The 15,689-nt window shown below is 43.9% G+C and overlaps 1 protein-coding gene across 6 annotated transcripts in view; it reads right to left on the bottom strand.

Annotated features, from left to right (window-relative positions):
• HOXB3 (homeobox B3) overlaps positions 1 to 15,689 on the bottom strand; it is an 88,514-nt gene that overhangs the window by 17,109 nt on the left and 55,716 nt on the right. For 3 of the 6 annotated variants that reach the window (XM_081166676.1, XM_081166678.1, XM_081166677.1), the window contains exon 3: positions 5,607 to 5,657. The exons of 1 other annotated variant lie outside the window; for it this stretch is intronic. The gene's annotated coding sequence lies outside the window, so the exon portion shown is untranslated. Of the gene's footprint in view, positions 1 to 6; positions 70 to 5,606; positions 5,658 to 9,445; positions 14,804 to 15,689 lie in introns of those variants that run through there. 2 more of the 6 variants (XM_081166679.1, XM_081166680.1) reach the window with 2 other exon arrangements.

The raw sequence follows: 15,689 nt of genomic DNA, 5'->3' as shown, positions 1-15,689 counted from the left end.
ACTCACCAGTTCCTAGGCTGCTGGTCCTGAAGGTATAATGGAGAAGTACAATTTGAAAAAGGAGGGGACCTGTTCAAAAGAGAGAACAAGAGAAAGAGAGGGAGAGAGACACATACAGAGAGAGGGGAAAGGGGGGCGTGTTGGACTGTTTAGTAAAAGTCTAGAACGTAAAAACAGATACGTTTGGGACAGGAGGCGAATAAATCACTTTGGGTAAAAAATAGCCTCCTCCGTCCCATAACACCACTGTCCAAACACTCCTACCGGAGATTCACCAACAGGACCCAGGTCTTTACCATCGTCGTTCGCTCACTTTAAAAGTTGCCAGCTAACGTTTACATGTGTGTGCTGGGAGCCAACCGAAGTTAAAGATGATGCATGGACACAGAAGAGCCATTCTTTAGGCGCGAAAGCACGCATTTAGGAGGCATTTCGTTCCGAATATTTCCTAGCAGGCTGGACTGAGAGAGGGTTCTCTTGCCCGATTGGGGAGAGGGTGTTGTTAGCAAGAGGCTTTTGATGTTCTCTAAAGTTGTTAGGGTACGTTTTCCCGCGGTTGGGGGGTGGGGTAGGGAGTTAACGGGTTTATTTTTTCCTGTTGGTGAACTTAATGTCTTTCGATTAAAATAACAGGAATAACCTAACAAGGGAGGAATATCCAGATCCATTTGTTTTATTTCTTATATGCTTAGCACGTCGTGGTTTTTTAACTTTGGCAGTATATTCGCGAGGGGCCGGGTCCGAGAGAAGGGAGAAGCAACCCCAGTTCATTTACCTGCAAGTAAGCCTCGCTTGTTTTCAACGAGTACGTGTGTACACAATACACATACACAGGTCCTTCTGAGTCTTTGAGTCTTTGCAATAGGGCATACACGAACCCAACGCATATAAGCAGGGGCTATTGCTCTCAAGTTAAAGCCTGCCGGAGATCCCAACTTTAATCCCACCGAGGTCTAGTAAGATTCAGAAGGGTAGTCAGATGGTGTCTGGCATTCTCATGTGTAGGCGAACAAAATGGGCCGAAGGAGAAAGCGAATTCGCCAAACAATTAACCGAGGATTTGTGGAAGGCGAACTACTTTGAGATTTATCACTGAAGCTTGGGTAAGGTTTTGGTTTAGGGGGAAAAACGAGAGGGAGGAAGAGGGAGAGATCATTTAAAAATATTTTCGTTTGGGGAAACATTCCTTGGCTCTAATAACCCGGTTTTCCGTTCTGAATGCTAATATTATTAATCTGCAATAAAAACGTCCGCTAACCACACACCAACACTCCCCGAACGGTATCCCTGCATGTCGCAGAACCTCTGGAATATAAATCACGCCCGGGAGGCCCCAGCTGCCCCCATCTCAATTCTGCAGCCTTTGGCAATAATTCCAGCTTCATTTCAACTGCTTCTTGTTGTTCCTAGAGGCGCCCGCCCCTATGAACGGCCACCGAGTTGGCACCGGGCCACTTACACCACTTGCAATCATCGGTGTGCTATTTCTGGCTCTGAGTTTAAATTATTAGTTCTTTGCATCATAAATAAAGTTGTTGCTTTTTTGTTTGTTTTGTTTCATTGTGGAGTGTTTCTATGTGTGAGAAATCTAGCAGATAATAATAATAATAATAATAATAATAATAATAATAATAATAATAATAATAATAATAATAATAATATTCTCACGCTTCTGGGAGTCAGTGAATAAACCTAGTGGCGGCAAAATGAGGCCAACGCAAATGAAGGCATCTTACTAAAACGATTTCTGCTAACCTGCTACTGCTGCTGCAGTTCATTAACTACAGTTTGCACGTTCAGCTGCGAGTCATCCAGTATTGCCTTAGTATGATGATAAGACAGTGAGAGGTATAAAACGCACGTGTGAAGTGGTCCTGAGCGCCTTCAGGGAAAAGTCATTCCCATCTTTTTAAATCTCGGCTGCTGGCTTTTGGAGGGCAGGGGTAGTGCGCCAGGGAGGTGGGTCACCAAGACAGCCCCATAAGTGGTGTTAGCCTTTGGATAGAGAGCAGAAGTGGAGCAATCCAAGTCTAAAAGACATAAAATCCTATAGGGAAGGGGAAAGTGCCTTCAGGAAGGAGAAAACTTCCTCCCCACACACCAAAATCCGTCTATTTTAATGGGGTAAAGTTTCTGCTCAGTACCCACCAAAAAGATGGAAAAGCAGCAAAAAGACAGAAACTCTCCCATTCTAGTGTTTGGTGGTGTCTTCTGGTCTTCTTCGTGTATTTTCTTCAACATAAGGTTTTCTATGTGGCCTGATGGCATTACTTAATGCTGTTGTTATTTATTGCAGAAATACTGTCTGTCCATCTGTCTATCCATCCATCCATCCATCCATCCATCCATCCATCCTTTACGTTTTTATCTTCCCTTTCTGCTGTGGAAATCAAGGCTATCAGTAGTGGTAGCACATTATGGAATAGGGGCAGGTAACCTCAGACCTTCGGTGGCCCTCTAGATATCGTTACCTAGCCCTTGGGGCTTTCCCCAGGCCACAGCCATCTCTCCAGCCCTGTCTGCCACCCTCCTCAAGTATTCTTGCCTGGCTGGAATGTATTATGGAACTCTGATAATGGCTCTTGCTTGCCTTGATGGAGGATGAATAAGGGTGAGTGAATGTGTTTAGAAATCAGACATCAGTACAAAGGTAACATTTGCATTCATTGCTCCACCCACATTTGTCTCTGGCCCCTCCCAGTACTGGCATGTGGCCTCTGGTTGCCCAGAAGCCAGTGAAAGATGTGGACTGAAAAAACTTCCCCAAAGTTGTTGTAAGACTAGAAATCTTTATATGGGTCCTTTTGTATGGAAATTCTCTACAAACCTTGTTTATTTTATTTAACATCAGTGATGCTTCACTGTAGCTATAGTTGTTTTTAATCTATCTATCCGTGTAGTCATCTATGGAATGCATATTTGTGCTTATGGCTCTAAAACTTTGTATAAGTTATATAGAAATAGAGCTTCCTGGTGGATGGTTGGGTAAACCTGTTGTTTATGGCCCAACTATTAGGGAAAGCGAGGTAGCTGCCCCAGACAGTTGATTTTGGGTGTCACAAAAGGGCATCACATTGTTAGTCATGTTATATATTGTTATTGGGTTCTTTTTGTTAGTACCTTCACTGTCTGGGAGTTTTTGTTCTTCTTCTTCTTCTTTTTTACTTCAGCTGCCAAAATACCCTGACCAATCTTGGGCACCTGACGGCGGCAAAATATATTGAGCAAACCCTATTGTTCTGGCATACGTGCACAGGGAAATGTTCCCGGAAGCCAGCAGTACTTACTACAATATTTATCTGTTTTTGTTTTTTTGTTTTAGGGATTTGTATCCTAAGATGTCTTCCCTGGTTACATAGGAGCAGGTTTAAGAGAACTTCAGTTCTAAAGAACTTGGTTTGGGTGTAAGTGCATCTGACTTAACGAAATTTACATCCAAATAAGTGTGCGATTAACATTCTCCCTCCTCCTCCTCCTCCTTAATCCTCTCATAGCCACACGTGCACGCAAACTCTACCCATGCGCCGACTCAGGATAAACCAGCATCTCTCTATCCGATTGTTTCCCTTGATGGATTGTAACTCTTTCTCCCCCACGACCTTTGGTTTAGAAGCCTAATAACTCACCGGATTAATGGTCAATCAACGGAAGTAGCTTTAAATTGCCTCCAAAGTATAAAACATAAACAACAACAACAGCCAAAAGGGGGAAGGAAAGAGAGGACCCCCCCCCACAATCCCAGTCTGTTTTGTGCTCCACCCTCTTGGGGGGGCACTTTGTCTTGCGTAAGTGGTCCCTGGATCTTGTTCTGCAGTTGGGGCGGCTGGAGAGGGGAGGCGTGGGCGCGCTTTACTAGTACGGGACTGTCCAGCACATATTTAAAAAGGAGGAAGATCAGAGAACCTGAGTTACTCTCCCCAAGCAGAAACGTGCATCTGGATTTCCATGGAAACTACATTTTCAAGGGGATTTGCTACCAGGGAACGGGTTTCGTATCAAATGCGAGGGCTTTCTTGTCTAAGCACAGGGACAGCCTGAACACAAGCTGATTCTGAATGCTATTTACTGCTAAGGCTGCAATCCTATGCGGTTACCTGAAAGTAAAAGCCACTGGACACCGTAGGACCTACTTCACATGACGTGTTCGTGTGAGCGGGACCTTGAGATACTAGGCAGCTGACCTCTTGCATTGTCTTTCTTTCGAATTATGAAATAAAGGACTGAACCATACTTTCACGACGTGACCATTTTCAAATTTCTCTTTCTGTGTTTTCTTAAAATACTTAGACCTCGCACCTTACTGTTCCCACCTGATTAACTTCAAGCTGGCAAACTTATTAGGTTCTTGCTACCGAGTTTTATTACTTGGATCTATGCGTTCCCCCCAAAAAGGAGGAAAAAACCGGGAAGGAGGAAAGAGGAGAATGGATGGCATTCAAGGAAGCTTTACTTAGAGTTAGTCCCATTAAAAGTAATGGGCCTAACTTAGTCATATCCCTTAATTTCCATGGACGTACTCTGAGTAAAACTTTGTTGAGTAGCAACCAATCTTTTTTGCAGCTTCCATACGCGACACCCTGCGGTCCCTCCTTCAGCAAGGGTGAAATTGACGAAGGAAATCACGACATCTCCGTTATTTCACTGAGCAGTTTAGCCTTTCTGGCTCACTTCTCCTCCTCTTCCTCCTCTCTCACCGCCCCCCCCCCCCCAGGATTCAAATTTTCAGCGTTGTTATCTCTTCCTGGCCGGAGATAACCGTGGGAGCAGGCAGAAGCACTTCCTGGTTTACTAGAAAGCGGCTCTGAGCTGGCCTGGAGGAGGCCCAGTTCCACACCCACGCTCGACCTCTTAATAGCAGCGTCAATTGGGAGAAAATAGCGCTTCCATGGGAGCCCGTGTAGCGTTTTTGAAAACCTTACTTCCGCATGAGTTCTGCAGAACTACATTCAGGGCAGATAAAACTTGATTAGCTCCTCAGCAACGCTGCAATTTTAGTCGTGCTTACTAGGAAAGGCCAATTGAATTCAGTAGGACTTACTTCCACGTAAACATATTTAAGGCCTTGGCTATTTTTCCTAGCTGGGAAATTAAAGTGGATTGTGAGGTGGATGGGGACTAAAGTGAAGACTCCACCCCTCTTCATTGATTTACCGCGAAATCCTAGGCATGTTTACTCCGGAGCAAATTCCCACTGATTTCAATAGTCCAAGGGAAGATTTGGACTAATAGAAGATAGTCTAAGGGAAGATTTGGACTAGGGGAAGATTGCAGCTTCAAGCAAGTGATAAATGTAATGAAGACAGTTTGCTTGCTGGTGGAGCGGGTGGCGTCGTCAATAAGTTTCAGATAATCTCTCTTTTGGCATGAAAATACACTATTCAGAGTCATGCATGCAAAAAGGGAGAGGAAAAGGGTGAGAAAACAAATTCCTATCCATGTGCATCACTTCTATCCTTCAGCCTTTTGGGCTTCTTTGGAGGCCAGTGACCTGGAGAGCAGACCCTGATCTCAGCAGTAGAAGGCAGATTTCACCCCGTTAAATAAAAGCGGGGGAGCCAAGCTATAATTCTCTCAGTTCACAACATTTAAATTTAGAATCCACTTACTTCTGTCTGGGAAGGAAGATGACGATTGGATACCACAGAGCGAAATTGCGCCTACAAGAAAGGAGAAAGGAAAATATTTTCAGGCAAGGCGAAGGCTTCCCTTCTGAGGTTGCAGCTAGCTGTTCTTATATTGGAAACTTGCCAAATGGCAAAAAAGGCAGGCAAATACCCGAGTTCTAGTCAAACTTTATGGAGCTGGAGTGTCCCCCCCTCCCCTTTCCTTCACTTCGAGTTCCGTCATAACATCATAAAGTTCGAGAAGGGGGTGGGAGTTAAAATATATAACCACAACAAGCGGAGTCATCTACCATCACTAACTTTGGGCGGGGGAGCGGGAGGAGCGAAGAGAGGGACACAATCCTCCTCGGCATTTTGGTTCTGCTTCATACACAAGGAGGTACAGAGTGGCTTACTGTATGGTAGCAGATATTGCTAAGAATCTGCTGTCAGAGACTGCGCAATTTGGGTGTTCTGTGAAGCGCTCAGCACACTATTGGAGCTTGTAATTGCCAGCAGCCGCGGTACTGGAAGGTGCCATGAATGGTAATAAACAGGTTTACATAATTAATAGGCAGGAAAAGACTGAAAGGGTAGGATGGAATGAGAGAGACAGACAGAGAGAACAGATAAGCACTCCTCTCCTATACAGTGGTACCTCGGGTTACATACGCTTCAGGTTACAGACTCCGCTAACCCAGAAATAGTGCTTCAGGTTAAGAACTTTGCTTCAGGATGAGAACAGAAATCATGCTTCAGCGGCGCGGCGGCAGCAGGAGGCCCCATTAGCTAAAGTGGTGCTTCAGGTTAAGAACAGTTTCAGGTTAAGAACGGACCTCCAGAACGAATTAAGTACTTAACCCGAGGTACCACTGTACAGGGATAACCTATTGGTCTCTAGCCATTTACTCTAAAAACAGCTCTTTGCATTTTAAGACACCATCTCAAACCAGTTTGAAGGTGACTATCTGCTCTTTTTATCCCAAAGTAGTTTCTTCCCGCTTGCACCCCCGTCTCTATTTGGGGATGCTAGCCATCTCCATGGGGCTAAGTTGCAGTACAATTAGTGGGACTTGATTCCACGTAGAGGCGTGTAGGATTGGGAATGCCATTCTGTTGCGTTTTCTTCATCCACCCTTAGATATATTAGGTTTCACATATTAACCAGCCGTTTCCTTGTCCCGTTTCCTGCTTTACTGAAACCCTCCAAGGCTCTTTGATCTATGGCATTCATCAGCATACCTAAAGGCTAATTGGGACTTAGGCATCCATAACAGACGGGCATAGAGCTGAAGCCTAGAGTTAATTTTTAATTGCAAGATGAAGAATTGTGAAAGCGGCCAATGTTTAACAGGCCCTCAAAAGCAGTATTGTGGGGCATGACTTAGAGCTTTGGTTTTAAGTCATTGCTTGGGATGGGGATGTGCTTGCAGATCTACTTGTAAACGCAAGGACTTGACACATTCAAAAATGCGTTTTGGAAATTCGCAATCATTATATTATAAACTATGGGCCAAATAGCCTTCTCTCTCTCATTCGCTCTCCAATTCCCAAACAGCTAGGTAGCATGATGAATAGCTGATAGGGAACCAGCATCCTTGCTCTTTCTGAAGACAGACGTTTCCGATCTGGTGGGTTATCGGAGGCAAGTGGTTTGGTATTTGGTGCTGCATTCATTAAAATCTGACCACAGTCTAGATAGATCCTCAATGCTGTAATGGAACCTTGCTGAAGTCCAAGAGGCTCCTTGTGGTTCTTTGGCACGTCGCTACCTAAACTGTGCTAATTAAGATAATTAAAATAACAACAGCAACCCAACATGATTCCCATAGAAGTTGCCCAGAGAATGCCAACTGAGTTTGTTTTCGAACTGGTGGAAAACAACATCTGAATTAAAGAAGCAGCCACTCCATTAATATCAATTTCCTTCAATGAAAACTTTGGTTCTTCATCAAGTTGATGATTTATGATAAAATCGATTAAATTAGGGTCACTTAAGGGCCTTGTGGTTTCCTCTTGGATTTCATCTGTCAACGCATCAAGCAGTTTTTTTTTAATCAAGTTTAGCTGGAGGCTAGTAAGGAAGATGATTCTGGAGCTGAGGAAATTTAATGCAAAGCAATTTTCAGGGAAGGGAGGCGCTCAGAGAGCAGAGTTCTTGCTCTCTTCCAATATGGCATTACTTTGCCGGAGGAAATATTAGACATTGGGGTGGTGTTTTGTTTGTTTTTAATAAAAAAAGTGTACGTTTATAGCTGGGGTATGGTCCCAGGAACTGAGTTATTAACATCGCCATCCTGAACTCAGAACATATTTGTACTGTCAGCAATAGTGGCTTTATCTATTTCACCCTCCTCCCTTTTATTTTTATTTTTATTTTGTGTGTAAGTTTGACTGTAACCTCTGCTTCCCGAAGACTCAGCAGAATGAAAAAGCCCTGGCTTCCTAACATAAGAAGAATTCTTATGTCAGATGCAATTGTAAGGAACAAGGAAAGAAGAAAGGAAGGACCAATTTGATGGAAGAGTCCCTTCCCTCCTTTGGTCTAAGAGCATTAAAAACATTTACAAAAACAAAAACAAAAAGAAGTACAGCCATTCAAGTGTAAGAGAAATTTGCCCTTTATTTCTATAGAATGCGGACTGCATTCTTTACCATGAAACTCTGGAAAGAATAAAATAGTCCAAATAGTCCATGTTTACCTGGAAGAAACTTCCTTGAGTTCGGTTGGACTCGCTCCTCTGTGCAATAGGATTGCAATCAGGTGGCCCGATTCTATGCATTGTTCCTCTGAGATAAACCCCACAGTGCAATCTTATACATGTCTACTCAGAAGCAAGTCCCACTGAGTTTAATGGAGGTTACTCCTTGTTTATAGTGAGTATAGGACTGCAGCCTCGTTGTGTTCGGTGGGGTTTGAGTCCAGGTTAAGGGTGTACCCCCAGATTTTGCAAAGGCCAAACAATGCGTGCATTGCTAAATACGATGGCGAGGACAAACAAGCTGGTAAGATGTCTCAGTCTCTGAAAGACTAAGGCGGTCCCCTACAAGGTAAAACCGCAAGCTTTGTTTTACATTGCTGGTTCTGTGGAGACTTAACACTGCTTGCTTCACACTCCGGTAAGATATTTGTTAACTACAACTCACAAACATAAAAGAAACGGGGGGGGGGAGAGAGGAGAGAGGGAGAAAAGGGAAGGGATACAGATTTGGTCTTCTAGGAAAAGGCTGGTCGTGACAGGAGCCACCTCAAATAAACACAACTTTCTCAACACCATAAATCACATCTCTCTGTTTAACACCAGGCTTCCCCTCCCATAAAGAAGCGTTTGTAGTTTTCCCTTTCAAACAACCCAGAGGCGTTAAACATTTAACAAATGTGGCCTGGGAGGGGCGGCAAGCGCGGAGGGGGGACCTATTTGGTTCAAACATCAGGTTTGGAAGAAGCAACCTGCGTCCCCTTTATTTTATTTGCATTGGACTCCCAGTATCCAACCATTATCAGGAGATCATTAATATTATTTGTTTACTATATCCCAGCCTTTTCTGGTCAAGCTACAGGACTAGTTTCTGAGAGTGGTGGTGATGTTTTGGGGAGGGGGGGGCTGTGCTTCAAGCTAGAACTCCAGCGGACCAATGGACGCCTTCCCAAGCTTTGTCAGAGCTATTAATTAAATCTCAACGGCCCCTGGAATTTCCTATGCTAGGATCAGACGAAGTTGTATAGTGGTTTGGGATTTGTTTTGATCTGTCTTGTAATTTCTTTTATTATTATTATTATTATTATTATTATTATTATTATTATTATTATTATTATTATTATTATTATTAATCCCTCTTACCTGCAGCGATTCTCAACCAAACGACTTCAGCAGGAAGATCGAAGGCGGCTCACGAGGTTCAGAGGAACTCGAAGGAAGCCAGTTTGGGAGAAGGAGACAGAGAGACAGAGAAGAACTACTTGACTGTAGCTCTGTAGATTTTGCTGCTAAGGTTTGCCTTGAGTCTTTTTGGGGGGTCGGTTTTTCCACCGCAAGGAAGCTTTGATTTTTTTGATTATTTTTTTTGAGGAACGGGGGCGGGGGGGCTCTCTCTTGGATTCCAACTTGACAGAAGGAAAAATACAATGGTTTCCGAGACACGAAGAGAGAGCAAAAATAATAATAAATGAAATAAAAGATATTCTGCAGCAAGACGAAGACACGGAAGACTTTTTCACGGGACAGCAATGCTTTCTCCCTCTGCCACCCCCCTCCACCTCCGAAAAGGAGGAGGAAAGCCTCTCTCGTTTCTAAGCGAGGCTGTTTCTCTTTATAAAGACTTAAAAATGTTGCAAGAGGGGGGATCCTACTGACTGACAAGAGGTGCCAGATAGAGAGGGACCAAATGGATTCTGGTTTTAAAAGACCAACAGGAATTGGCTGGTTCTCAACGTCAGGATACGAAATTGATTCCATATGTCCTCCCCCCCCCTCTTCTCTTCCTCAGCAGTCTCTCACGCGGGGAATAAAAAAGGATCGAAAAAGAGCAAAGGCTAACTGAGATATCTCTCTTTGTTAAAATAAAATAAAAATAAAATAAAAAACCAAGAGGGTTCAAATAAAATGTTGTTACTGTTGGCTGTTTTAAATAGCAAATCGCTACGGGTTTATGCTTAAACACGGAAAGGTAAGGAGCTGAGAAAAGGTCATTGCGAATGGGAACGGCCTTGCATGACATTTTAACGTGGTCTTTAGCAAAATCTCCGTCTATCCACCCATGCATTTCCCCCCCTGTCCTTAGATCTTTGCCAAACGTGCCGTGCCTTCCTCCAGCTTTAATTCCATCCATTAATCCATTATATTTTTCATATTCCCCCCCCCCCCGTTCCTTTTCTACCAGTAACCCAACTCAACCCTTGCTGGTGTCTTCACTTTTCACCCTTTCCATCATCCCTTGTTTTATCGTCTATATCCTAGATGTCTTCCCGTCCCGCTATTATGTGTGAACCTCCCTCCCTTTCTACCTGGCACCACGATCTGGCAAAGATTGGCCTGGAATTGCTGGCTTTTGCGCTGAAAGTCGTTTGAGATCGGTGGCCTTTGGGTGGTAGCAGAGCCAGGAACAAAGGAATAAATTCACGTGGAATCTGGAGGCGGCCTCCCCCTCCTCATCCCACGCTATCTACAGTTGCCTGCAGCTGGCGCTGGGTTCTGTCTGGAAACCAAGCGCTCAGGGACACTGGCCTTTTAACAAAGAACGAGCCCTTTTTGGTAAAGCTAGGTCGCTTTAGCCTTCGGTTTTTCCTGTGCTAGTGATTCCCACATCTAGTCCATTTTTGGAACTCATCCGGTGTGTACATGGTCCCTTTTTCATTCATGCCTGGCTGATCTGCCCTTTCAACATGTCTCCCGGAGTTTTCTGACCCCCTGGGAATAGCTAATAGCCGAAGTTTTTTTTGTTTTGTTTTTAAATTTAAAAAGAAATGCATCCCCACAATATGACATGAAATAACACTCTCCTTTTATAAAGGGCCAGTTCTACGCTTCAGAACGCCTGCGCGGGTAGGCGCTGGGGTTGGGCGCGCACATGTCTATCCAGTTTATGATCCTGGAAATGTTTATTCGGAAGGGAGTCCCGTGTTGTTCAATGGGCTTGGCTTCGTCCTACGGCATGGGTTAGTACTGCAGCGCTTTAGCAAGCGTTTAAATTTGATAATTCCCAGCCAGACACCAACATTTTCTTACTATTTGCCTTTCTTCAACAAGGAAGCAGAGGGAGGTGAACGAAACACTGATTCCAAGCGCTTGTGGTCCCTCTGAAAAAGTCTAGCAGTGGACGTATTTCCTCTCTTCCCTTCTCCACCCCGCCTCGTTTTGTTTTCAGTAATCCCTGCTGAAAGTGGACACGTTGCAGAAGCTGTATTTTTTTTAACGTCTGTGACCTTTTTATCTCCAGAGTTCTCGAAAATAAGATGAAAGCCTGCATTATTTTAACCAACTGTCCTTTTTTTCTTTTAAATAGCAAATTCGTCGAGGAGACCCACATAACATTACCCGAAAGTAAATTCCATTGATTTCAATTTCCAGCAATCCATTCCCCCAATGATTTCAGTGTGCACCCCGATTCTAATGTCTAGTGGAGGGAAATACAGGGGGAAGTTCTCTTGCCAAATCTCATTGAAATGAATGGGAACCTTCATATCAGGGAGAGGTGCTCAGGAGACCTTCCCGGTGGATTGTACACAGCATATTTTAGCATTGCAGCCACTGCTCGAACTTGCTACCCCATTCACTGTTTTCTAACACCACAGCACCCCTAAATGCATATGCTTAATGTAATCCAAAGTAGACAAAATTTGTTCTGCTTATAACATGATAAATGTAATGACTCAATTATATTTATATTTATCGCGAGAGCATTATATGAGGCAAAGTAATCTGCCCTCCCTATCCAGTACCTGACGTTACTTGAAAATGTCTCACTGAAACGATTAGAATTCATTTATTTTCATTTCAGTGGAATTTGCGCAGGAGAACTTCCTGTTGGCTCACGCCCAATGAATTTATGAATGGTACATAGCTGTATACTGTTATATTCTGCATTACACCGAAGTCATTATATTCATTGCGCGGCAGTCTGCTCCACTTAAATGAATGGGGTTCGCTTACATGGAGGGCTGTGTATATTCCAGATGTCAGATCTACTAGTTGGCCTAACTTTAGTCATGAAATTTATGTAGCCCTACTTGGATGTAAGGTCCTTTATGGATAGTAAATCAACACACACTCCACTCCATGGCGCTGAAAGTAAAGTCGCCACTGCGCTCCAAGTTAATCAATCTAGTGGCCCAATCCTAAACAGATTTACTTAGAAGTAAGTCCAGTGTTCCATCCAAAATATACCCATATAATTAACTAGCGGGGTATAAATGCATTTAAAATCGGGCTGCCCGGGTTGTTTCATTTAGTTTGAATTTGCTTGCTTAGCCGTCAGGGATACTGATTTGCAGAACGGGAACTTTATCGGTATGCTTTCGCGAGCTAGCGTGACTCTTTTCTAGCTCGCGTTAGCAACATCCCCTCGTGGATACAAATAGCGTGAGAGTTTCCGGGGAGCTTTCAGCGTCATGCGTGAACTCCACCCTCCTCTCCTTTGTTCCCGCTCGCGCCTTTGGCATTGGAGAACCTGGTCTCTCCGCTATGCTGTAGGGCTTCCTCGTTCTGTTATGTGTGAGTCGGTCTGCTAGGGAGGTAAGAATGGGGTTGTTACACAATGAGCCTCAGGGTTGGCAAATATGGCCTTAAGGGACCCACCGTTCCAATATCCCTTTGACTTGACTTGATTAAAACCTCCAAGAATTAAATTTACGAGAACAGAGCCTTTCGCCTTAAAATTTTATAACCCTTTGTAAAAATGATCACTCGGGATAAACCGATTAGTGGTGCACGGAGACAGAATCTTTGGCAGTTCACAGCAAAGGAACCTTTTGCGTACAGTTTATTGGAGTGCACATTGCATTGGCAATGTATCGGTAATACAACATTCCATCCACTAGCAGTATAATCCTAGGCATGTCTACTCGGGAGTAAGTCCAATGGGACTTATTCCCGGGTAAGGGTCTACAGGGTTGAAGCCTTATGCTATTCCAGAGGGGCAGACATGTTAGTTGGAACAAAGAGTACCATAGTTATTCTAAGATAGCATATGTATTACAGCATTTTCGTGGACTGTACTCCACGGAAACTTTTGATATACGGTAACCAATGTGCTAGCTCAGGAGTAGGGAACGTCCAGATGTTGCTGGACTACAGCTCCCATCATCTCTGACTATTGGCCACGCTGTCTGGGGCTGATGGGAGTTGGAGTCCCAACAACATCTGGAGGGCCACGGGTTCCTCAGCTCTCTGTTTAGCCTTTACGGTGCCACAGGATTTTTGAATGTTGTTTTCCCCCTTAGGCAGTGAACGCTGGAATTTCTCTCATTTTTCCCCCCAGGTTGTCTGCCAGTTAGACTAGGTGTCATCGGGTTACTGATAGCAACCCGATTCTTCTAGAGTTCACTAAACCAGGATGAAGTTACCCACAGGAGTCAATGGCTTAAAAAATAAAGCGGAAGTGGAGTAGCCCTAACTAGCGAATATCTGTCTGTCTGTCTGGCTGGCTGGCTCTTCCTGAGAGCTCCTCCCTGTGGCCTCCAAGGTTCTCCCCTCTCATCCACACAACAACCCTATGAGGTAGGGAAGCTGAGAGGGAGACCGCTCAGTAGGCTTAAGTGGAGATTTGAACCTGGATCTGCGCTATTCTCATTCCGCTACTCTAACCACTACACCACACCAGCTGTTAGGGTGAAAACTGGTACTGGCGGGCGGGGAGGGGGGGTTGGTTAGTTGAGATTTCGATTTCAATTGACTGTTGTTGTTTCATTTATAATATATATCCGTAGTGTTGTTCCATGGTTTGGAAGATTGTGGGAGGGAAGGAGTGTTGCTGCAACTTACTTTGAGCTTAGGAGAACAGATGCATGCAGAATATAAAGAAAATGAAGGCTCATTCATCAGTTGATTTTAAAAATAGTGGGAACTGCGCATAAGGCTGAGATCCCAAGTACGGTTACTGCACAAAAATGTAATCGGTACCGGTGAGAACTGTTTCTAGATAAAACAGACATAGAATTTAGGAAACTGAGTTCTGGATTGGCAAAATCCAAGAGTGAGTTCGCCTTCATGGGTCCAACTGGAATTTAAAGGCGATGTGGAGCCAGAAATCATATAAAGCAAACTATACTTTTTCTATTTAAAAAACAAAAGCTTTCCCCTCTATTAGCACTATTCACTTGGTTGATCAAGAAGGAAGTTCTCCTGTGGACTCAAGACCCATTCAAGAGGTCCCATTAGTTTTAATGGTGGCATTCAAGAGGTCTCCATTCGTTTCAATGGTGCTCGCTGAGCTTCACGCTGGATTTCACCGCCACAGATTTCTCTGTGGATAAAGCTCTTGTGAGGGGAAATATAAGAAAGGAAACTCCCGTTTCGTGAATAGATTTGAATTCTGACGTGACGATGACAGGAAAAGAAACTTGCAACTAAGTAGCAGAAGCAATTTGGAAGTGTGTGTGGGAGGAATAATCAATATATCAATAATCAAGAGGGTTTGAAATATTATTTATCTCATTCCTACGTTTATCATCCCCAGCAATATTGCTAATCTTCTGAGATATTGGAGATCAACCATATTAATAAAGAAATATGCACAGAACACAAAACGAAAAGTGCAACGATTTTTTTTTGCACATTCTGATACAGCTTGTAGAAAAGTACTCCGGCAGCAAAGTTATTATATTACCTCGATCGATGAATAGACCGATAATGAACACAAATAGGGAAATGTGTTATGATTTAATGAAGCTGGGTCTTCAGCAGATACAAAGATCTAGGCTAGGGGGAAACTGATGTGGTCTTCTTTGAGGAAGGGAAGCAACGGAGAGAGTGTAAGGTCGATGTGTAGGGGAGCATCGGAAGGAAACGACGATACAATGGAAAGAAGGAAAGGAACAGAGAGGGAGAAGGATAGAGAAAGAAGTATACGACTGGTTTGAAGAATCACAACGAAAGAATAGAAAGGTAAAAGGAATGTCCGGACCACGACTAGTAGTGTTGCTGCGGCTGCTTTCGTCGTCCTTATATTATCTCACATTGTGTCAGGCGCTGGACGTTTTCAGCACCTCTCGCACATTCACTTATGACAAACACAGCTGTATCGAGTTTCTAGTTGGCACAGTCCAACGAGAAGCTCTCCAACCCCATTGAAACAAACAAGAGCTACTCCAGAGCCCCCATAGGACTCCTTCAGTGGATCGGGACCCTCTTCATTTGAAAGTAAAGTCCACCGAAATTTAGAAGGCATTCCTTAAAAAGCCAAAGAGTTGTATTCAGGGTCCATCCTACTCAGAGTAGAGCCACTGCAATTAACAGCCAACGTCCGTCTGCTGATTTCAATAGGTCTGCTCTCAGTAGAACTTAGTTGCATATAACTCTATGTGCTTAGGGGTACCCTACTGCTGAAATCATTCCTATTTCCCTGACGTGTGGAAGCCTTTTTGACACC

Source organism: Podarcis bocagei, assembly GCF_964188305.1.
Source record: "Podarcis bocagei genome assembly, chromosome: 13".
Classification (NCBI taxonomy): Eukaryota; Metazoa; Chordata; class Lepidosauria; order Squamata; family Lacertidae; genus Podarcis; species Podarcis bocagei.
Note: the sequence above shows the minus strand (reverse complement) of the source record. Positions and strands in the feature narration are given on the sequence as shown.